The sequence below is a fragment of the Microplitis mediator genome, chromosome 3, assembly GCF_029852145.1.
Source record: "Microplitis mediator isolate UGA2020A chromosome 3, iyMicMedi2.1, whole genome shotgun sequence".
In the NCBI taxonomy this organism is placed as follows: Eukaryota; Metazoa; Arthropoda; class Insecta; order Hymenoptera; family Braconidae; genus Microplitis; species Microplitis mediator.
The window spans coordinates 14,543,106-14,554,516 of NC_079971.1; the positions used below are offsets into that span (position 1 = coordinate 14,543,106).

An 11,411-nucleotide genomic window follows, 5' to 3' on the forward strand; every position below is an offset into this window, starting at 1 on the left:
TAACAGCTGAGGTTTTTTAATTTTTTATACCAATGTTTTCGGTGGTGTATAAAATTTATCACTTAAGCATAATTTATTTATGGTGTTTCATCTTTAAACATTATCATTCAATATTATTTATTGCCTAAAAAATATTCTAAAAGTTAATTATTACTCATCATGAAACCAAAAAGTTAACATGAAAAAATTATTTCAAATACTTTTGCAACTGCTTGTACTTTCTTGTATTTATCCGCCGTGCATATCTATTCCACTTGTTATCGCTGGGAAGTTACTTTACCAACAGTTGAATTTTCTATTAAGAGGGTTGATAGTGCGTCTGATGTTCGGAGCAGTTTTGGTAGATTTATGTTGTGACTTATTTTTTAAATGACCAATAACAATCAGTACATGAATATATTCTAATCATAAGTTTAAACTGATTTGTTTCATTTCAGTTGAACTTTTATTATGCTTCGAGGCATTTTTATTAATAATTTAAACAGTAATATTATTTTTTTTCGGTTCTTGGATTTAACAATTTTTCATAACAACTTTTTTTTTGAAAAGTTTATTATAGTTCCATCCTTAAAATTTTTCGGTCATTCGTTGGCTTACTACAGGGTTTGATATCTACTTTAGGCTCAGTCTATGGCACTCCATAGATTGTTGTTAAAAATGAATCGGACAAGATTTTCTAGGTTTTCGGGGTAAGTAACAAAGTATCACGATTAAAACAGAAGGCTTGTAAAACATCTGGTTGTAAAGACGAAAATATTGAATATAATAGGTTGGCACGATTGATTACAGCTACCCTAATAGCCACTTTAGCTTGAAATTGACGGTAATTTGATGCTGAAATCACCTGAAATTTGCTGCCCGAATTTGCCGACAATTTGACAGCGAAAGTTGAAAATAAAATTTTGTGGTTAATTTTTCTTCAAATTTCCCTGATAGCCAAGTTGGCCGAAACTTGTCGACAACCTACTGCCGCCAAGTTGGCCGCAAAAGTTGGCATTTCCATAAGTTGACGGCAACTTTCTGAGCAACTTGGAGCCAACTCGTAGTCAATAGTTATACAAGCTGAAAGTTGTCTACATCTTGTCGTCAAGTTGGTCGCAACTCAGGTACATCAACTTTCTGATCAGAAACTCTGGCTATCAGGGTTATGGTAACTTTTTATGAAAAAAAAACTCGATAGCCAGAGTTTCTGATCAGAAAGTTGGTGTACCTGAGTTGCGACCAACTTGACGACAAGTTATCGACAACTTTCAGCGCGTGTAACTGTTGCTGACAAGTTGGCTACAAGTTGCTCAGAAACTTGTCGACAACCTACTGCCGCAGCCTGCCACCAAGTTTCTGAGCAACTTATAGCCAACTTGTCAGCAACAGTTACACGAGCTGAAAGTTGTCGACAAGTTTCTCGGAAAGTTGCCATCAACTCATAGAAATGCCAACTGTTGCGACCAACTTGGCGACAGGTTGCGGCAGTAGGTTGTCGACAAGTTGCGGACAACTTGGCTATCAGGGAGTCGGTAATGTTTATTCTTACCATTTCAGAAAGTAAGCAAATTTATACATAAGATTGTCTACAATTTGACGGTAAAAAAATACTGAACAATTTTTCAAGTCAAACTAACAATAAATTGACATAAAATTTGCCTGGAAATTGACGACAACTTTTTTCTAATCAACTTTTGAAGTGAATTTGCATTCTGATTCGGGCAGTAAATTTACATCAAATTCAATAGAAAGTTGCATACAAATTGTCGTAAAAAACGAAAAAGTCCGAAGTTGATGAAAATTTGTGAAAAAATTCTAGGAAACTTTTGTAAGTAAACTTTTGCTAAAGCAAAATGTACTATTAGGGTAGAAAAATAACGCTACCTTTGATAGTCAGGCTTGCTGAGCAAATAATGGCTTTACAAACCTGACATCTTGGGTTACTCATTTCCAAACTAGTTACAGAAAAAATGACACAAGTAGCCAAGTTTTTTTCAGTGAAAGGTTCCTCCAATTTGACGACAAGTTGTTTGTATTTATATGATGTTCTAACATTTTACTACTATTCGAGTACAGCTTAAACCAATAGTAAGCATTAATTTACGCTCACTTTTGGAAGGCCATTTAAAAAAAAATAATCTCAAAGATGTGGAAAAGTATCCTAATATTACAGTCTGCTTCTCAAAAGTTTACAGAAGTTTCCGTGAATTTTTTGTCAAATATCCGTCAATTTCGGGCTTTTCCGTTTTTGACGATAATTTGTATACAAGTTGCTATACGATTTGACGTAAATTTTCTACCCGAATTAGAATGCAAATTTACTTAAAAAGTTGTATACAAATTGTCGTCAAAAATGGAAACCCCGAAGTTGATGAACACTTGACGGAAAATTCAAGCGTACATTTATTAGGATCTTTTTCTAGTAACAAAAGATACCTCTCAACTGAAAAAAATGTAATTGCAAATTTTTTGTTCCAAATTTTGCTGTCAAATTGTCGGTAAATTAGGGCGGAAAATTTCGGCAATTTCGATTGTCAAATTACTGTCAATTTCATGCTAAAGTCACTATTAGGGTAAAAGTGTAAAAGTCGAACTAAATAGGTTTGTTGGTAAGGTAGTTTTTGCAAACCATAGAGAAGAGAAAGAATCGAATGTTTACATTAACCAAATTTACGTTGCACAAGAACTAATATTAATATTTTATTTTTCTAAATATTATTTTATAACAGACAAGCAGCGTGAGCGAAATTGAAAAAAAATTTATTCATCAACTGTATTTATACTTTCATTCAAGAAAGATTAAATCGTAAGAATTAATTGTGTTCTTGGATGACCTTACTACTCACACAAGTACAACTAAATAATATAAAATATAAAAAAAAAAAATAAATAAAATGAGTCTGAATTAATTTATTTCAATTTTTTTAATTGTTTATGAACGATAACTGTTCAACGAGTGAATAAACTTTCCGTAAGACACAAAACCATGCAAAACTATTATTATTCTGACTAGTTATTTAGAGTTTGGAAAAACCAATCGTTATATTATTTATTTATCTTTTAGATGAACGTGTGGATGAGTTTTTATTATAATTTTATTTAATTCAGAAATTTAACTGGATAAAATTTCTGATCTTAATTCCAACCGATGCAAATTGAATCTAGATCGATCAATTCTTTTTAGAGAATATAAAATCATTGCACTACATAATGTTAGAGCATCAGAAATACGAAATTAAAAGAAAATTTTCATCACGAATTGATCAGGTTATATACGGAAAATAAGTTCTGAACTGTTTAATATAATTTTTTATTACTTCAAACCAACATGATCTTATCATATCTTTATTTATGCAACTAAATCTTAATTTACGTTTGTTTAGGTTTTAACTTATAGAGAATACTGCATAAGCACGATGTCTTTTCGATTTTATTCAAAATTTCTGATTTAACTATTGTGGATACAACGCTAATGATTTTATTTAATTTTATAAATAATTGAATTTATTCAAAATCCTTGATCCTGATTTGAGTAAATAAATTATCATATGTACAGTTATAAAAACCTATTCGATGGAGGATGGAAATTTCTGTAACTAAAATTCTGACTTAACTTCCGTGACATCAACAAAAAAGCCTAAAATAAATTTCATGCAGAGTTAAATTACCTACAACTTCAATCCTATATATATCTGTCGTATTTTGAATCATTTAGCTGAAATTTTTGTTTAGTTTCATCGACACCAAGTAAAATATTTATCATTTTTTAAATTAAAATTAAAGTTGAACGATCAAAGTTACATCAGAAATATACTAAGTGAATTTTACGAAGAACTGAATCATCACCAACAAAGACATTTCTTATTATATTTTCTTTTAACTTAAGATTTTGATTCATTATCTGTCAGACATGAAGAAAACGCTAAAATAAATTTCAGAGAAAATTAAATTCTTAAAAACTTCAATTGAATTTTCCTGAGTACTTGATTATTTCACTGAAATTATTATTTGCTGGTCTCTGTACAGTTTATGGTGGAAGCCGATTTTTTTTATCTTATTCAATTATGAAACTCTAGATGAACTTTCTTTAGATGAATAAATATTTAATCGTGCATCAACTAGAACTTCGATTCAATGTTATCTATATCGCAATTTATAGAAAGCCACAAGGACAAGATGTTTTTTTTATTTGTTCCAAAATCTGGGCTGAACTATCGATGATGATATTAAATACCAAATCATAAAAAAAAATAGAATTTTGATTAAACATAATTCTATTGCATGAAATCTTTGATCATTCAGTAAAAATTAAAAATGTGTTTTTCTGAAAGTCAATATGAATGAAAATTAACAAAAAATAATTATATTTATCGATGATATTAAAATTGTTGCTGACCTGTTGGAGAAATAAATTAATAATGTGAACAACTTTTGGAGAGATATTAAATGAGGTCGTAGGAAATTTGATAAAAAATTATGTTCTTTAAAAATATGCCAACGTGTCAGTCAAAATTCTCGCTAAATCATGATACACACATCTACAATAAATCAGTACAATTTTGTGAAAAATTATTTTGTCCATAAGAAAGTTTTCGAATACGTTGCTCGTAAACTCAACAGTTCGGCTGTAATATTTAGTCTAATGAGGTAATAAAGAATTCAATGAAAAATTAGTTATTTAGAAATCTGCCAGCATGTCAATCACAATACTCGCTAAGCTATAAGAGATACGTCTCAAATGAATCAGTTCAATTTTGTCAGAAATTATTTGATCTAGAAAAAATTTTTCAATAACATTGCTCGTAAACTCAACAGATCGGATGTAATTTCTAGTATAATAAGTAAAGTGGGCCAAAAGAAAGAACTAATTTTTTTTTTTCGTTAGCTAACGTAAAAATCTGGTTAAAAATGATGAAAAAAAATAACAGTAAAGTTTGAGTTCTTAATGTTTACATTAAGAAGCGCCTCTTCGTAATTTTTCATTTCCCATTTGAATAACAGGAAAAAAATATTTTAAGTATGGAATTTTATACCTTGGCCCTGGCTTATTGTACAGATAAATTCAGAATATAGTTTTGTAGGGAATTGAACGCTCTACAAAAAAAGTCTCTTATCATTTTTTGATAAATTCATCTGTTCAAAAGTTATTGGAGCTTGAAGTCAAATCAAAGTAAATTTCTAGATCTATTTACTTTTCTGGCAGAACTATCCAACTTATCACAAAACTTTATAAGATTTTTTTTGTAGATAATTTTATTTCCTACAAATTATTTTTAGTTAAGTTTTTTCAAACTCCACATTGTTTTCTAGTTATTTTCATATTAATGTCAAGTTCTTAAAAAAAGTAGTGTTTTGATCGATCTCAAGAACTCGATATTGAAATGGAAATAACTAGGAAACAATGTGGAATTTGAAAAAACTTGACTGGAAATCATTTATAGGGGATGAAATTGTCTACAAAAAAGATCCTCTGAAGTTTTGTGATAAGTCTAATAGTTTCGCCGGACATGTAAAAAGGTCTAGAAATTTACGATAATTTGACCTAGAGCTCCAATAACTTTTGAACAGATGGATTTATCAAAAAATGATAAGAGACTCATTTTGTAGAGCGTTCAATTTCCTACAAAACTATATTCTAAATATATCTGTACATATATAAGCCAGGGCCGAGGTATACAGTTCCAAACTTAAAATTTTTTTTCCTAAGTCATTTAAATGATATAAAAATCATGAAGAGGCATCTCTTTTTATTAATATTAGGAGCTCAAACTTCACCATAATTTTTTATCATCATTTTTAACAATTTTTTTCACAGTAATTAAAGAAAAAAAAATCGGTCTATCGGATAACCCTGCGGGCCAGCCCTAAAACTTCCCGCTGTTTTCAAGCTCCTTGAACTCGAAAACATTATTGTGAATATATTTTCGAACTCTTAGAGCTCGAAAATACTTTTGTATGCCATTGTTTTCTAAAAAAACATTTTTTAGCATTTCTTTCTCCCACGATATCTCGCGAACGAATTAATTGATTTTGATGGTTGAGGCGGCAATCGACGCGTTTTATTAAGTTCTAGAGCTGATTAGATTTTGAAATCGAATGATTCAATTTTTATGTAGATATCCGAATAAAAACGTTTTTCACTATTTTTTTAATCAACGATATCTCGTAAACGAATGGACCGATTAAGACGATTGAGGCAGCAATCGACGTGTTTTATCAAGTTCTAAAGCTGATCAAATTTTGAAATTGATTTATCTAGCCGTTTTTGAGAAATTTAAAAAAAAACAAAAAAAAATTTTTTTTCAATTCTTTCTCCAGTCGCACATATTAAATTCTCATCTTTACATAGAAAAGCATCTTTACGTAGAAAAGAATATATTAGTTGCTCGTTTTTCAATTAAAGTTCTCGCTAAACTATGATAGATACCGCTACAATAAATCAGTTCTATTTTTTTAGAAAGTTCATTGTCTATATAAAAGTTTCTGATATCATTGCTTGTAAACTCAATAGTTTAGCTGTACTTTTTAGTCTTATGAGGTAATGAAAAATTCAGTTATTTAAAAAAATTTGCCAGCTTGTCAATCAAACTTCTCGCTAGACTATGAGAGGTACGTCTACATTAAATTAGTACAATTTTTGTCAGAATTTATTTCGTCTGTATAAAAATTTCCGATAATATTGCGCGTGAACCCGATAATGTGCCTGTAATTTTCAGTTGAATGAGGTAATACGAAAATTCGAGGAAACATTCAGTTATTTGAAAATCCGCCAGCTTGACAATCAGAATAGTCGCTAAATTATGATCGATACTTCTAAAATAAATTCGTACAATTTTGTCAGAAATTATGTTGTCTATTCAAAAGTTTTCAATAACATTGCTCGGAAACTTAATAGTTTAGCTGTAAGTTCTAGTTTAATGAGGCAATGACACATTCTGTTATTCAGAAATTTGCCAGCTTGTCGATCAAAACTCTCGCTAATCTATGAAACATTCGTCTGCAATAAATTAGTACGATTTTGTCAGAAATTACTTAATTACTTTATTCGAGCTCAAAAAGATTGAAATTATTAACATTTTCTGTGGAAAGTTTTGATTCGTAAGTTCAACCAGTTTAAAATTTTTTTCCCAACCTTAAAAGAAATTCCGATAAATGTACTGCAGATAAACTGAAATCGTCGCAAAATAATTGAACTACAATTTAAATTCTCTACAATTTCAATTCTGATTAATCTTATCAAATTTTAATTAGTTCAACGAACAAAAAACCATGGATTCAATGTTTTATTTTAATCTTTTAATTTAAAAAATTTTCAAATCTGTTCTTTATGAAGATATTTCTCTTGTCAAATAATTTTATTAATTTCTCGATGTCTAATGAATCGAAATGAATTATTTCACATTCATCAAGTCTTTAAAGATTTTGTTTCACAAGGCTTAACGAACAATAAGGTGTGTCACAGTAAGGTACAATTGATAGTTAATAATATTTTGTACACTCTACTTTTCTGTGACCGTCACACAAGCGTTATGTATAATATAAAAACCTGTATATATAAAAACCTGGGTGTAACGTCACAGAAAGGTATCAAAGTCACACAAGCGTAATAAAATATAACTGAAAATCTCTTTCACATTTTTTTCGAAGGTTCAACAAATTTACCGTCTGATCTAACTGAAAATTTATTTGACTCTATTTTAATCACTTCTTCTGATTTCCGTCTGAATATATTGAGTTCATCAAGCATAAGCATAAACAAAAATTGGAAAATCATTTGTTTACACATCGATTATGTTCTCTAGTTTTATTATGAAGTATAAATTGATACTTTTCTCCAGCTCATGCACAGAAAAAAAAATTCTCGACTGAAGGTAAATATTCTTCATTCGAGAAAATTTTTTTGAAAACCTAAACTTTCTCAAATAAAATAGAAATCTTCTCCGACCACGACGAATTTTTTTTAACCAAGACAAATTCTCGTGGCTCAAGAAAATCTTGACTTGGTTCCTGAAAACGTTTGTCTTCCGAAATGTTTTCTTGACTCAAGATAATTTTTCTTATGTGTTGAGATCAAAATTATCAATGCTTTCTCTGGAAAGTTTGGATACTGATTCGCAAGTTCAAAGGGCTTTTAGTTTTTTTTTCTACCTCTATCGCAAACTGCGAAAAATGTACTGCAGATAAACTGAAATCGTCGCAGATCAATTGAACAATTATTAAAATTTTGTACAATCTCGATTCTTATTAATCTTATCAAATTTCAAACAGTTGACCAAGAATATTATCAATCTCCTATCATCAATCTTTACACATCATAAATGCAATATTTTATTTAGATCTTTAAGCCTTAAAAATCCTTGGAGCTGTTCTTCAAAAAGTTGTTTCTCTTTTGGAAAAAATTTGTTAATTTATCGTAGTCTAATGAATCAAAATAAGGTATTTCACATTCATAAGTTCATTAGAAATTTTGCTTCACAAGGTTTGACTATCAGTAACGTGTGTCACAGCAAGGTATAAATGATAGTAAATAATATTTTGTGCACTATACCCTTATGTGACCGTCACACAAGCGTAATGTATAATATAAAAACCTTTGTGTAACGTCACAGAAAGGTATTAAAGTCACACAAGCGTAATAAAATATAACTGAAAATGTCACACAAACGTCTATACAACATACATATATATATATATATATATATATATATATATATATATGGGTCATTCCACCAAATAAAATTATTTTTTGGGGGGGGACCCTCGTCGATTTGGTTCAAACTTTGTAGAGTCGTTCTATATATTAAAAAAAAAAAATCTCTAAAAATTTGAGCCTTTTATATGCAGCTGTTTCAAAGTTATGATTTTTTGAATTTTTTAAAAATTTTTGTTTTCAACTTTTTCATTAATTTTTTTAAAGGAAAAATTTTTTTTTTTAAAATGAGCACATAACAGTTTTTCGTACTAATAAAAATGTCTATTTTTCATTTTATGTTACAAAAGACCTTTTAAAATTCGATTAAAGAAGAAAGTAAAGTAGGTTCCCGAGCCGTAGGCAAAAGCTGACAATAACTGCAATCTGAAGTCGTGTTTCATCTAGTGTTACACACTTTTTTTTCATGATTACCTGCATTGAAAATTATTATCAGTGTCAGCAGCCAGTTAGAATCAAGTTATATTAAACCCAATGGTGCGATCAACCATTAGTGTACGCCTAATTTTTGCTTTGCAATTTATAGTTAAACAGAAACCATAAATACTATTTATTATGCACACAAATTTTTATAAAACTTGATTACAAAGTCAGAACTGTCATTAACGCAGATGACATCAATAGTCTGAAATCACTATTGAACAAAACACAAGAATCAAAGTTCAAATTACTAATTCCTAGACTTGAACCATTGATGCTGGTATCATGAAAAATAGTTTTATAATTTTTGTTTTTAGAGCTTTACTGCAGATACATACCCGAAAACATATCCTCACACCGCAAGTTGATACATCCGGGCTATTCAAAATTTTACCAGCGTTGATTTCACTGTTATAACCATCCCTTATTGAAAGAAACGACTTAAAACGATTGGAAAAAAAATTTTAAATACTTTTTAAGGCTTTTGAACACTTTAAATACTTTTGAATCACCCTTTTTATGGGCATTTAACATTACAAACCGTTTCGAATCGTTTGGTTTAATCAGGGAATGATGACTTTTTCTAGAAAATAAATGTTTTGGACGTACAATACTTTGAGTCATAAACGATGAAACACACCCTATCTCACTTATTGTTGATAGCTTAGGATATATATGTGGTAAAAATGTATCAACATCCTCAAAATAAATAAGAATTAACGTTTTTTAATCATAGAGAGTTTGTATTTTATTCAATTTTATTCAAACAAAAAATATGCACATCGTGAAAATCACATAATTTGTGGGAAAAAGTCTCAGCTTTCAGAAAAAAATATCAAATTAGATGTATCAAGCGCCGCAGAGTCATAAAAATCGTTTTTTCCTCTTTAATTGAATTTTAAAAGGTATTTTGTAACATAAAATGAAAAATAGATATTTTTATTCGAAAGCTGAGAATTTTTCCTACGAAAAACTGTTATGTGCTCATTTTTAAAAAAAAATTTTTTCCTTAAAAAAAATTAATGAGAAAGTTGAAAACAAAAATTTTTAAAAAATTCAAAAACTCATAACTTTGAAACAGCTGCATATAAAAGGCTCTCATTTTTAGAGAATTTTTTTTATAATACATAGAACGACTCTACAAAGTTTGAACCAAATCGACGAGGGTCGCCCCGTAAAAATAATTTTATTTGGTGGAATGACCCATATATATATATATATATATATATATATATATATATATATATATATATGGGATATAACGCAGTTTTGAGGACACGATTACGCCTACAATTCTTATCAGATCTTAATGAAATTATTCACACTTATTTAATGGGCAATTATCACGGTTAAGTTCGAAGATGGGCGAAATCGGTTGATTAGTTTAGAAGTTATGGCTTTTTGAAATATCCATGATTTTTCGAAAAAATCAATTTTTTTTCACATTCATGTTCATATAATTTTAAAACTAATACTCATAGACAATTTCCGTAGAAAGTATCTGAAAGCTTATCTAATAAGCTTCAATTTATGACCTTAAACTTTATATTTCGGCCATTTCTTCCCATAATTTGATGGCCTTGAAAATTTTAATGGAATCAAAAAATGTTGAAAATATGGGCTTAATTCCACATAACTTACGCTTGTTCCATTATAATCTAGTTTCGCCAGTCGTATTTTACTGTGCACAAAATAACCTGTAAATTTCACTGCTATTTTAGATTTTAAAAGTATTTTTTTTATTACTTACGATGGATCAAATGTACCTCTACTCCCTACGATTATCACTGGTCTTGTCATTACGATAGCACCTACAGTTCTTATCGGATCTTAATGAAATTTTTCACACTTATTCTATAGGCGATTATCTTAATCAAGTTCAAAGATGAGCTGAATCGTTCGAATAGTTCTGAAGTTATGGCTGTTTAAAATCTTCACGATTTTTCGAAAAAATCAGTTTTTACTCACTTTTAGAGTTCATATAACTTTCAAACTAAAACTCAGATATTTTCTGTAAAAAGTATTTTAAAGCTTGACTAATAAGCTTTAATTTATGGTCTTAAACTTTATATTTTGACCATTTTTTTTAATAATTTGATAGCCTTGAAAGTTTTAATGAAATCAAAAAATGTTGTAAATATGGTTTTCATTCCACATAACTTATGAATTTTCCATTATAATACAATTTTGTCAGTTGTATTTTATTTTGAACAAAATAACCAGCAAATTTCACAGCTATTTTATATTTTAAAAGTATTTCTTTTAATATTTATGATGTTTCAATCGTACCTGTAGTCCT

The 11,411-nt window shown here is 29.2% G+C and overlaps 1 long non-coding RNA gene across 1 annotated transcript; it reads left to right on the forward strand.

Moving 5' to 3' along the window:
• Nucleotides 1-2,597: 2,597 nt before the first annotated feature.
• Nucleotides 2,598-5,073, forward strand: LOC130664958 (uncharacterized). Its single transcript, XR_008989493.1, has 3 exons — nt 2,598-2,953; nt 3,047-3,249; nt 3,366-5,073. It is a non-coding gene; the product is annotated as an uncharacterized LOC130664958 (long non-coding RNA).
• Nucleotides 5,074-11,411: the final 6,338 nt, after the last annotated feature.